This window comes from Stegodyphus dumicola, chromosome 3, assembly GCF_044657685.1.
Source record: "Stegodyphus dumicola isolate Sdum_Otavi_A_Nest chromosome 3, ASM4465768v1".
In the NCBI taxonomy this organism is placed as follows: domain Eukaryota; kingdom Metazoa; phylum Arthropoda; class Arachnida; order Araneae; family Eresidae; genus Stegodyphus; species Stegodyphus dumicola.
The window spans coordinates 174,668,468-174,681,841 of NC_140770.1; positions in this window are offsets into that span (position 1 = coordinate 174,668,468).

The following is a 13,374-nucleotide window of genomic DNA, read 5'->3' on the forward strand; positions in this document are numbered from 1 at the left end:
ATTTGCTAGTCTTATTCCAATTTAAATGCCCACATTTGCTAAATAAAATAAGGCGAGTATTGTACCAAACTCAGTAAGTACACAAATTTAATATACAGATTATTCCAGTTAAATGGGTAAAAGGATTTTCATAAAAGAAAGTAAATTGTGTAAAATAATGTAAGTGCTGATATGAATAAAAATAACAAATTTGATATAAGAAAATAAATAAGTTATTTTGAAGATCTTTAAATTAAGAAATTATAATTTTTTGCAAAAATGCACGTAAAGATTTAGCTCACATGTTAAAATTCATGGAAAAATTTTAGCCTCATATATGAATGCCCCTTTTTTCATGTTCGTGGAAAAGGAAAACAAAGTGAAATGCCAAAAATGCACTAAATATTTTGAATTAATAAACTTCATTTTCAATCTTTTTAGACTTCGTATAATATCCGTAAAAGTGAGGAATGAAATATACCATAAAGGCAGTAGTTTCTTTCAGAACATTCGGATTCGTATAATATGCGTAAAAGTGACGAATAAAATATACCATTATGGTGGTAGTTTTTTTTTTTTTTTTTTTTTCAGTACATTCGGATTCGTATAATTTTCGTAAAAATAACGTGTGGAAAATAACGATAAAGAGTCAACAGTAACTTCAGCCTTTTTCATTCGTATAAATTTTGTAAAAGTAACGTGCAAAAAATACCATACGCTTATTTCACCAAAATTATACGTATATTTTTGGAGACGTGCTGCCTGGGTAGTTTTAGTTTAATTCTTAGTCGTTTAAAAGTTCAAGTCCAAAGTGCGGGCTTTACTTGTACACTCCCAGGCGGAGTTTTGTTAAATCTTATCGGAATAATAAAGGGTGTTCGAGATTTTCAAGAACTAACCGTTCTCCTAATAAACTACTACTAATGTTTAAAATTAATTTATGACTAGGAGCAGCATGAATTATAAACAAATAGTGCATTTTATTTTCCAGCTATCGAAATGCGACGCTACGAGCAACGTTTTGAAACCAAAACCTAGCAATCATGAATCAGAACTAGAACTAGTTGCCATTCAGCATAAAGAAATTTAAATATAAATATGAACTACTTATTGCCATTCAGCATAAAAGAAAAATAAATATGAATATTAACAAAATATTAAAGTTAATTTTATAAAATAATTAAACACATGAACAAATATATGAAATAAAAAATAATTATTTCTCATGCAATAACTGGGCCACTACACTACTCCCCCACCAGTAACTAAGTTACGTTACGAAGATGGAGAAATAGGTAGTAACTAGTATTGCAGTGTTAACCACTATCAAAATAATTTAGTCAGTCCTTGAATCTAACAGATAAACGTATAGTTCTGCCTGTGCAAGAATGTTTTTGATTCACATCCGAATTTGAGTCTGGTCTCTGCAAATTAGTGTAGTCAGGTTGTATCAACTGAGAATTTTTCTCAGCTAAAATATATGCTGGTTTCAAGCCATCCAGGGATACATTAACATGTTTTCCTTTTATGCTAATAGTAAAATATTTGTCCTTGCGATCAATAACAGGAAATGGTCCTTCATAAGGAGGTTCCAGAGGTTTTTTTACCCGATCTATTCGCTGAAACACATGAGAACAAGTTTTTAAGTCTTTATACAAATATCTGTTCAGATGAATTTTTACGAATTAGTCTTGGTCCAACAACTTCCATCTGTTTCTGGAGTTTATTAGCAAAAGTCTCCGATGCTGTCTGGATACTTGGTTCGCTGAAAAACTCTCCAGGAAGTCTGAGACTCTGGCCATAAACTACTGTGCAATAGAATGATTGGTATCTTCTTGAATAGCAGTACGCAAACCCAAAAGTACTGTTGGTAACGTGTCCATCCAAGATATGTTGTTGTGGGCTTTTAATGCTGTTTTTAATGTTCGATGAAGGCGCTCAACTTTGCCATTACACGAGGTGGTAGGCAGTAGTGTGTTGTAAATTAATGCCACAGATTTTGGACAAAGCACGTAATGTATCACTTTTAAATTGGGATCCACGATCACTAATGAGTTTACTTGGCGTTCCGAAACGCGCAATCCAGTTGCTATGAAAGGCTCTTGAGACGTTCTCAGCGGAAATATTTTCTAAAGGACTTGCTCATATCCAATTCGAAAATCTATCTATGCAAGTAAGACAATAAATATTCCCTTTAGATGGTGGAAGTGGTCCTATGAGATCGATATGGATGACAGAAAATCTTCCTGGTGGTACTTCAAACTCACCAAATTTTGTTTTGGTATGCCGACTGATTTTAGCTTTTTGGCAAGGAATGCAGGTTCTTGTCCACAACTGTACATCTTTTTTTTATGTTAGGCCAAATGAATTTTGATGTCATTAATTTCATAGTCGATTTTATTCCTGGATGTGATAAACCATGAATTCGTTGAAAGACGTGTTTTCTGAAAGCCTGAGGAATATACTGCCGAATATGTTTAGTTGATGTATCACACCACAAATATTTCCCCGAAGGTAGAGAACATTGCTTGAAATTCAAGGAAGTAGTGGTTTGCAAACTCTTCAGTTCTTCATCTTGAGTTTGTTCATCAGCTATTTTATCATAATCTATTGATGAAATTTCATTAACTCTAGATAATGTATCCGCCACAATATTATTCTCACCTTTTACATATTTGATATCAGTCGAAAACTGGGAGATGTATTGAAGTTGCGAGCCTGTCTAGGTGCTGCTTTGTCAAGTTTTTGACGAAAGGCGAATATTAAGGGCTTGTGATCTGTATAAATTGTAAATACTCTTCCTTCTAGATAATGCTTAAAGTGTCTAACTGAAAGATATATGCTTAATAGTTCTCTATCATAGGTGCTATATTTTTGCTGAGTATCACTTAATTTTTTAGAAAAAAATGCTATTGGCTTCCACGAGGAGTTTTCATATTGTTGCAACACTGAGCCAATCGCCGTATCTGAAGCATCTGTAAATAATGCCAGAGGTAGTTCAGAATTGGGAAAAGACAACAGTGCCGTGTTCACCAGGGCATTCTTGCACGTTTCAAACTGTTTTTCAGCTTCTTCAGTCCATTCGATTTTACGTTTGTCCCTCTTTTTAGCTCCCTTGAGATACGCATGTAACAATGCTTGATTCTTCGCTGCATCCTTTATATAACGACGATGAAAGTTAAGTATTCCAAGAAAAGTTCTAAGTTCATGAATTGTTTCTGGTCGTTTGTAGTTAGTAATAGCTTGAACTCTTTCTGGCAAAGGACGGGAACCCTTAGGTGTAATTAGGTAGCCTAGAAACTCGATTTGTGGAACAGCAAATACAGATTTTGAAGCATTAATTCTTAACCCAAATGTATGTAATTTTTCGAAAACTAATTCAAGGTGATTTTCGTGTTCTTCATGGGTACTGGATGCAATGAGTATATCGTCTAAATAGGGAAAAACGAATGCTAATCCTCTAAAGACTTCGTGAATAAATCTTTGGAACGTTGCAGGAGCATTTTTTAAACCGAAACTCATTACATTAAATTCGTATAAACCGAAAGAAGTGATGATAGCCGTTTTACATTTGTCTTCTTCTGCAATGGGAATTTGAAAATAAGCTTTAAATAAATCAATTTTAGAAAAAATATTTGTACCTCTTAAAATATGATGAAAATCTTCAATGCGAGGAATTGGGTATTGATCAGGTATCGTCTGCGCATTTAATCGTCGGTAGTCTCCGCAAGGACGATATGAACCATCCTTTTTCGTAACAAGGTGCAAGGGGCTTGACCACTGGGAGTTTAATGGACGAATTATTCCATTGTCAAGCATAAATTTAAATTCCTCTTTATCTATACCTAAGCGTTTTGGATCGAGCTGTCGTGCCTTTAAATAAACGGGTTGACATCAGTCGTAAAAAAATGTGTAACACCATGTTTAATTTGTGTAGGAAAAAGGTTAGGTTTAGAAATTTCGGGATATTTCGACAGTAAATCGAAAATTTTTATGGATTTATTTAATGTGGTTACTGAGTAATCACTGGAAATAGCAGCGACATCACACTGGACACAAAGCTGTGTTACGCCATCAAGCCATCAATTAATTTTTTCTTATTTATATCGATAAGCAATTTATATTTGTGAAGAAAGTCAGCTCCTAAAATACCTTTTGTGACATCAGCAATTATGAATGGAAACTGAAAATCACGACGTAATCCCAAATCAAGAGTTAGCGTTTTTATGCCATAAGTGGAAATATCTGTGCCATTAGCTGCATACAGTTTGTATTCAGTTTTACATTTATTCTGTGAAGTAGCAGGAATTATGCTTACGTCAGCTCCGCTATCAATAGGAAAGTGCAAATTTGATCTTCGGTCACGAACGAATAAACGAAATTTGCGACAATCCTTCATATTTTCTGCAGCAGCGTTTGCCGCTGAACCTACTGCAGATTCGAGTTTTCCTGGTTTTTGGAATCGTTTTTTACCCAAGCACACGGAGGCTGGCATTTCTCTGGAATGCATTTTGCTCCAAAACGAAAGTGATAAGAACAAAATTTGCCAGTAGGGTCATATCGTTTACGAGATCGGCTTCGAGATCGTGAACGGGAATTACGTAAATCCGAGTCCCTGCGTCTTAAGCGAATGGTTATTTGATCAATTTTTTGTTCAAGAAAGGTAATTCTTTGCAACAAATCATTTGCGGGAACGGAAGGAGCATTAGCACTAAATACTTCTGGTTTCCGATTCATATCACTAATTTTATCTGCCATAGACGCTAACTTGGTTACATCTTCATCACTAACTAATAATATATTTTTTATTGAGTCAGGTAGCTTCTCCAGCCATAAAGTTTTGATTAGATTTTCAGACACATCTGTAGTAGCAACTGATCTCAACTTCTGCAAAAGTTGGCTTGGTTTCATGTCTCCAAGTTCGATACCAGTAATCAAACGTTTAATCCGTACATTTTCACTTTCTTTGAATAAATGTAATAACCTAATTTTAGCATCCGAATATTTTGTGGCACTATCGTTCGTTACAATGTCCCAAATATTTTCGACGAACTTAGGTTCAAGCTGTGAAACTAAATAATTAAATTTCGTTTCTTCTGAAACGATATTACTAATTTTGAACTGAGCTTCAACTTGAAAAAACCATATTTCCGGTTTATCAATCCAAAAAGGAGGTATTTTTACACTCACCTTATGAAGCTCCGGTGACTGCATCGTATTTTTCATAGCAGTTTCAGAAGAGTCATTTGTTAACATTTCGAAAATTAATCAGGGTCACCACGATGTAGCCTTGGCTACTAATGTTTAAAATTAATTTATGACTAGGAACAGCATGAATTATAAACAAATAGCTAAGTTATTGCATTTTATTTTCCAGCTATCGAAATGCGACGCTATGAGCAACGTTTTGAAACCAAAACCTAGCAATCATGAATCAGAACTAGAACTAGTTGCCATTCAGCATAAAGAAATTTAAATATAAATATGAACTACTTATTGCCATTCAGCATAAAAGATATATAAATATGAATATTAACAAAATATTAAAGTTAATTTTATAAAATAATTAAACACATGAACAAATATATGAAATAAAAAATAATTATTTCTCATCCAATAACTGGGACACTACAAGTTCAAGTCCAAAGTGCGGGCTTTACTTGTACACTCCCAGGTGGAGTTTTGTTAAATCTTATCGGAATAATAAAGGGTGTTCGAGATTTGCAAGAACTGACCGTTCTCCTTTCTCCTAATAAACTTAAAATAAAATAACTTTACATATAAAATTCTACAGCGTCATATTTATTTTCAAAATCCATAGAACTGCAACAAACTACAACAAAGATCAGATGGTTGCCACTCTTACAGTGATAAACTATGAAAAGAAAAATAACAACTGAGGCTGGGTTCTAACAATACTCCCACCTTTTGATTGATGACGTATACTTAATCAATCAAAACAAAATATAATAAAAAATACTGTCCATACAAATATTAAGGCTAAATAGTAAACAAAAGAAAAAAATTAAGTTTTTAAATTTCTACTCTAAAATAACTCAAGTAGTGTTCAGGTTAGAAATCTAGATGGAATTTTAATTTGTCGTCCACTTCTAGTCACGACAGTCTTAATGCCCTTTGATAAATCTTCAGGTGAATTATTCTTTGGTAATTTTGAGACTAAACTGTTTTCACCCTGCCTCTCAGTTTCATTTGCCTCATCTGACTCCAAAGATGAAGGTATTTCGTGAAGGAAGATTCTCTGGTTTGGTTGAAATAATTCTCTAGACATGGTTTTGACACGAACTATTCGAATGTTTCCGTCTTTTCCGGGATATAGTTCAACTACTTTTGCTAGAGGCCACAACACCTTGCGTTTGTCATCACATTCGATAAGAACTATATCACCGATTTTTATCTGTTGAGAAATCGGCACTGTAGATGGACGTTGCACTAGCAGGTCGAGATATTCATTTCTAAATCTCTTTCTCAAGAGCTCTCGTAAATTCTGTAAATGTCTCAGTCTCTTGTTGAAATCAACGTTATCAAGATGATCCAAGTCAGGAACTCCAAAGACTGGAATTTCACCTAAAAACAAGGACGGTGTCAAAGGGAGGAGATCATCAGAGTCCTCTGACACATAAGTGAATGGTCTGGCATTCACAGTTGCTTCGCAGTCGCACAACACACTCATATATTCTACATAATTCAGACATGACTGGCCTAGGACTCGACGCAAAAGCTTCTTAATCATTTGAACAAGTCGTTCCCAAAAGCCATCACACCATGGTGCTGCGGGTGGACTGAACTTCCAGTCGATCTTGTTTGTGGCGGCTTCTATCTCAATGGTATTCCAATCAATCGATCTCAAGAGATTATTGGATCCGACAAAATTGCTTCCCTTATCGCTATAAATTATCGATGGCCTCCCTCTACGAGCAATAAATATTCTAAGACCAAGTAACAATCCTTGAAAGGGACAAAATCAATTCCAAGTGGACCGCCCTGAGAACAGCACATGTGAAAAGTAAAATCCAAGCTTTTCTTTTATCCTTCAAAATTAATGGGCCAGCTAAATCAACGCCGACAATCTCGAAAACACGAGCCTCTCTAACTCTTTTTTCTGGTAGAGTAGCAGGCACAGTCTGTATTCGTTTACCTCCATGTCTCCTGCACCTGACACATGCATATAAAGCTTTTCGAATCGTAGCTCTACTTTTCAGTATCCAAAACGTCTCTCTAAGTGTTGACATCAGTACGTGAATTTCTGCATGAGACATAGAGAGATGTTTATCAATAATCAATTTCTCCACAATCTTATGATTCTTCGGAAGTAACATCGGATAAATAGAATTTTCATGGTCTTTCCTTTCAGTCAACCTAGACCTGACACGTAAAATGCCTTCGTCATCTTTGAACACACTTATTGAATTCAGCTTCTTAATATCATCAGATGAAAAAGAATCATGTTGAATAATCTTCACGATAGATTTCTCAGCCCTTATCAATTCATAAACTTTTAACTCTCCTGATTCTCTTTCTTCTTTCCTCTTTCGGGTATTTCCTATGAATCTGTGTATCCACCCAATCATTCTAAGTATTTTCTTATTCTTTGAAAAATAGACAAAGAATTGTGAAGACATATCGCTAACATTGCTTAACGAAACTATAACTGATTTACGTTTTTCAGTATTAACCTCTTCTTTATTATCGATTGGGATAGAACGAAGCCATTCTTCTTCCAGCAGTGCCAACCAAGATGGGCCCTTCCACCATCTTGATTCAATGAGTTTCTTCACAGAACATCCTCTTGATGGCATATCGGCTGGGTTTTCCGCACCTGGTACATGATGCCAATTTTCAGGATCCGGTAGGATTCTAATTTCTGAAACTCTGTTATTCACAAAAGTGCTCCAAACTTCTACGTTCTTTATCCAGAACAGTGCTGTCGATGAATCGGTCCGGTAATATTCCTTTGAAATTTCGACCTTAAGGTTCTTCTTAACAAATGATGTTAATCGCACCCCAATAAGACAAGCAAGCAATTCAAGTTGTGGTATACTTATTTTTTTCAAGGGAGCCACTCGTGCTTTGGCTTGCACTAGGTCACTTTGATTTCTTTATTTTGACTTCTCAAATACACTGCACTTGCATAAGATCCCTGTGAAGCATCGGCAAACGTATGCAAACTAAACGATTGTCCTTCTGTCAATGAAAGTAGTCTGGGAATCTTCACAGAGGATAACAAGGGCAATTCTTTGACCCACTTCAAGAATTTTCTTTTAATATCTTCAGGTAGCTCTGCATCCCAGCTCAATTTAGTTTCCCAGCTCTTTTGCAAGTATAACTTTGGAAGGAGTGTAAAAGGGCATGTGAAACCTATTGGGTCAAAAACTCTCTGTACAATCGATAGAACGTTTCGTCTCGTCACTGAGAGATCAATCAAGTTGATATTAGGGATGTCACGAAACAAAGAATCTTCATATTTATCCCACAGAAGACCAAGTACTTTCAATGGTTCACTCATTGTAGATTTTCCACTGTTCAGTTCTGTTTGCTCCCACCCTCTTAAGTCAAAGTTAGCACTTGCCATTAACTGAGTTGATTTTGCAATAAAGTATTCTGCTTCTTCATTCGAATTCACTGAAGTGACACAGTTGTCAACATAGAAGGAATTTTTCAATTTTGTAGCCACTTCCTTCAAAGAAGGTTCACATTGGTCTAAATGAGAGCTTATCACTGCTCCTAAAAGAAACGGACTGCATTTTAGTGCAAAGACTACTCTGCAATGGCGAAATTTTCTTATTTCCTTTTGTTCCGAGTTTTTCCACCATAGGAATCTTAGGAAATTACGATCAGATCTTTGAGCAGATATTTGAAGAAAAGCTCTTTAAATATCTGAGATAATCCCTATTTTTCCTTGCCTAACTTCAAGAAGCAATCTAGGTATTAATTCAATTAAATTTTGACCTTTTGCTAAACAGTCATTAAGTTACAGGAAATCTTTTTGCTTGCACGAAGCGTCAAATACAGGCCTTACTGCTGTTGTACAGTTATCTTTGAAGACCGGTCTGTGGGGAAGATAATGATTGTTAACTCGTTCCTCTTCTTCTATTACTCCAGATTCGAGCCATTCTTCGAACACTGCATTGTATGTTTCAAATTTATCTTTCAACATGAGCTTCTTTGTCGTGGAAATCAATCGCTTTTCAGCAACTTCTCTATTACTTGGTAAAGCTTCTTTATATATTTTTTATTCTATTCTGGTAAAGCTTTTCTTAATTTCATCATTCTTTTGGCTCAGAGGCATCTTCTGAGCAACAAAGCAATCTCGACTTCAAAATTCATGAAAATAATGAAAATTTTCACAAAATATGCAAGAATTCTTCTCACTATAATTGGTTGCTTTATTATGGCTTGAGAATAAATCATTTTCTGTAGGCACGAAATGTTCACTCTAGTACCTTTTATCTTTTCTACTTTCTCTATTGGCACCCGAATCAATTAATTTAAATCCAGCTTTTGCCAAAGAAATTCTCTGCTCTCCTTCCACTTTATTCTTTAAAAACAATAATAATTGTTTCAATTTATCAGAGTGAGAATTTTCTGCTGTAATTATTGATGCATAATTTCTAATCCAAACTCGTAAAATTTCGTCGGGAATGCAAGATTCCACGAGCGGAAACAGCATTGCAGCGTATTTATCGCTTGTCATTCCTATTGACTCCAACGAACGCAAATACGACTCTAACTTGTCATACAATTCTGATATACTGTATTTTTCTTTTGATCAGTGACATTTTTAATAATCAAACCTAATAATTCCCGAATATAGAATTCTACCAACAATTCTCCCCTGCCAAACCTATTTTTTAAGCTTTCTATAACTTTTTCATAATTTTCGGCAGTTGCAGGGAAGCTGTTTACAATATCCCGTGCTTTCGTACCGGGTACGGTCGCTTGAACGAGATAATGCATCTTATCCTCGTTTTGAATTTCTTTATCTTCATGTATTCGTCGAAATTGCCTCCAAAACGGTAACCAATCTTTGATTTCGCCACCGAATTGTTTTAACTCAATTTTAGGTAATTTCAGTTTCCGTTTGTTCGAATTCGGCGGAACACTGCTTATGGATAGTGTCGTTTGGCGATTGAAGAATAATTTCGTTTCTACTCGTATTAAATCTAATTTTTCTTTGTATTCTTCAATTTTCGCCCATTCACTTTCAAACTGATCATTTGAAGAAAATTCCGAATTTAATATTTGAGTATCAAATGCATTAAGTTCAACAGATAAACGTTCTAAAGTAACAAGTTTCGTTTTTACAGATTTTGCATCAGGAATTTCCTTTTCTAATTCTTGCGATTGCATTAATTGTTCTCATAAAAGACGCTCTGACAGGTTTTCGTTTCTCAATTAACGATTCCATTTTAATAAAAATAAATTCAATAAAGTCAAATAGAATTAAATTCGATAAAACCAACAAAATTACCTTGACTTGTTATACCGATCACTTCCGTCGTCACCAAAACTGTTCGAGATTTGCAAGAATTAACCGTTCTCCTTTCTCCTAATAAACTTAAAATAAAATAACTTTACATATAAAATTCTACAGCGTCATATTTATTTTCAAAATCCATAGAACTGCAACAAACTACAACAAAGATCAGATGGTTGCCACTCTTACAGTGATAAACTATGAAAAGAAAAATAACAACTGAAGCTGGGTTCTAACAAAGGGTTAGTTACCCTTCTCTCTTGTTGTTTCTTGTCATCGAACTCTAGCGATTATTCGCTTATCAGTTCTTAGATTCCTCACTTCCAACATTAACTTAGAGTTCCAAAGTGAGGTACTCTACAACCTCTTAATACACTTAAGCGAGTTAACGCTGGTACACCGAACCAAATTATTGCCGGACACTCGGGTAAAGAAGTTCAAGATTTTTTTTTTTCCCTAAATTTCAGATATGAATATGACAAAATATATCCGCTAAAGTTTTGAATTAAAATAATGAATAAAATAATTGGTGAAAAAGACCACTTTCTAAATTTTTATTGGTGCATTAAGCGGTTTCATACTACATGACATACATACCCGGGGTGCTCTCCATCAAAACTGGGGACGGAACTGAGCTAAATCGCACTGTCACCTTTATGATGCTCAAGGCTGTTACCAACGACAGGCGTATTTTGCGTCTCTTGCCACGAGGTATTTTCGTGGGCTTGGGCTGATGTTCCTGTCAGATAAGTGTGCATAAGTAACAACAACATACAACCTACAAGAAATTTAAAAAAAAAAAAAAAAAAAAACCCTGAAATGTTTCAGATTTTAAATTACGTCCAAAGGGGCGTTTTTTAACATTTTGTGTGTTACCTTTCTTTATTAAATATAATGTTCCTCGCACTTAAACCATAAGATCCAGTGCAACAGCAATATCGAAAAATAGTTTTAAAACGAGCATATCTTTAGAATTTCCGATACAGAGACTCACGCGCTGGAGATAAAAATGTTTTTTTCTGCACAACGTTGCCATTGCTCGCTTTGAAATCCTTGAGTTTGTTAATCAAAAATTCGTCAAAGTTTTAAAAAATAGGAAATCGATCATAAAACAAATTTCAAATTTGGTCTTCCACATGCTCATATTCGTTGGAGGATTACGTTATTCAAAATTCGATGACTCTATGTACCGTTGTTTTATCACAATACGAGAAATATACATACATTTATGCAGATTTTTCATTATTTAATTTCTTCAAATATAATGCAGGACTGTAACATTTTGTGGCAACAGTTTGAAAAGTGAACCGACATTTATGAGTCTGACGCAAAATGCCAAAACGAAACTAATAGTCCTTCGGGATTCAAATCCCTTTGGACTAGAAAAGAAAGAAAGTGAGAATGAGGACGTTACCAATAAATTATAAAGAATTTGTCTGTTTACTTGAGAGAAGAAAATCTTAGAAATATTCCTTTCGTCCTTGAAATGGGAATTGAACTTCACTGGCACACTTCCGTCGGCGGATGAGCTGTACCGTCGGCGGATGAACTGCATAATTAATAGTTTCTTCCTCCCCTTTCTGTTTTGAAGAATCAAAACAAAGGATGCCTGTTAATGTTAACCTGCGTACCTTTGTGGTTCTTGGTCTCAGAGTCATCCTTTTTGCCTATTAACATGTTATAAGAAGGACAATTCTTTCTTGTATGGCCCACCAGCGGCCGAGCGGTAAAGTCGCTGAAAGTCGTACTTCCGAGGTTCGAATCCCGCGAACGGGTTGGCTGCATGGACGTTTTCGTGGTTTTCCCCATGTGTAACGTGTATACGAGTCAGTTTCCCTTAGAAAGTCCTCCACGAAGGCATCCCTCCCCTTAGGCAGATAGCCCTTGTGTGCTTTGCCATAATTAAATTCACCAACACTTTCTTGTATGTTTACAAAGTATATACATTCATTTCCAGTTAATAAAATTTTTATTAATCTTCCTTTCAAAGATTTATTTATGGAAGTTCTAAGAGACGTACTTGGTCGCTGACCTGCCAATCCTCTGGAATCGAAACTATACTGATTGTTTGAAGGCCCCCTCCTTCAGATCTGCTTATAGTCTTCTGGTGGAAATTTATGTGTTAGTCAAAATTCTGTTTTTAAGAATATTTAGAATCGCTTTTAACGCACTGCATGTGACAGCGATGATAACGGTTTGAGGCAATGCATTGATTTATGTTTGTATTGTTAAGATGGTTACACCAATCTAAAATTAAAAAAAAGAAGGATAAAAGATTGTCAAATTACAATACTAAGCCAGTATTTGTAACCTCACGGTTATTGTTGATAGGTATAACAAAAAATCATACTGGTTGTACAACTGAAAAACATTTCATCTGGGACAGCACAGGCTGCCTTTTTGGACAGTAGGAAGCGGGTCCGTGCATTTTATGCCCCTAGAGTGGCAATTTTCAAATTACAATACTAAGCCAGTATTTGTAACCTCAGGGGTATTATCGATCGGTATAACGAAAAATCATACTGGTTGTACATTTTCACCTCGCATAAACTGGTTCAGACATCATTACGCATATCTGGAGAAATCCATCGTTGCACTTATTCCGTTTAAGGTTTGACTGCTTACTTGCGAATAAAGCAGATGACTATAAGTTTACTAATTACTATAAGTTTACTAATTACCGTGAGTTTATTGATTACGATACAATCGGTTTTTTATTTTATTTTCTTTCTTCATTCACCGATATCACAGGTCCAGTCCAATAATTTATTAAAAAACTCATATATTATTTATTCTGTTATTCTTCTGTTATTCCCTTATGGATTTAAACATTCACACATTAATGGGCCACCATAATTTATTGTATAAGAAATTTGACTACAACGAGAAAGCAATAAAAA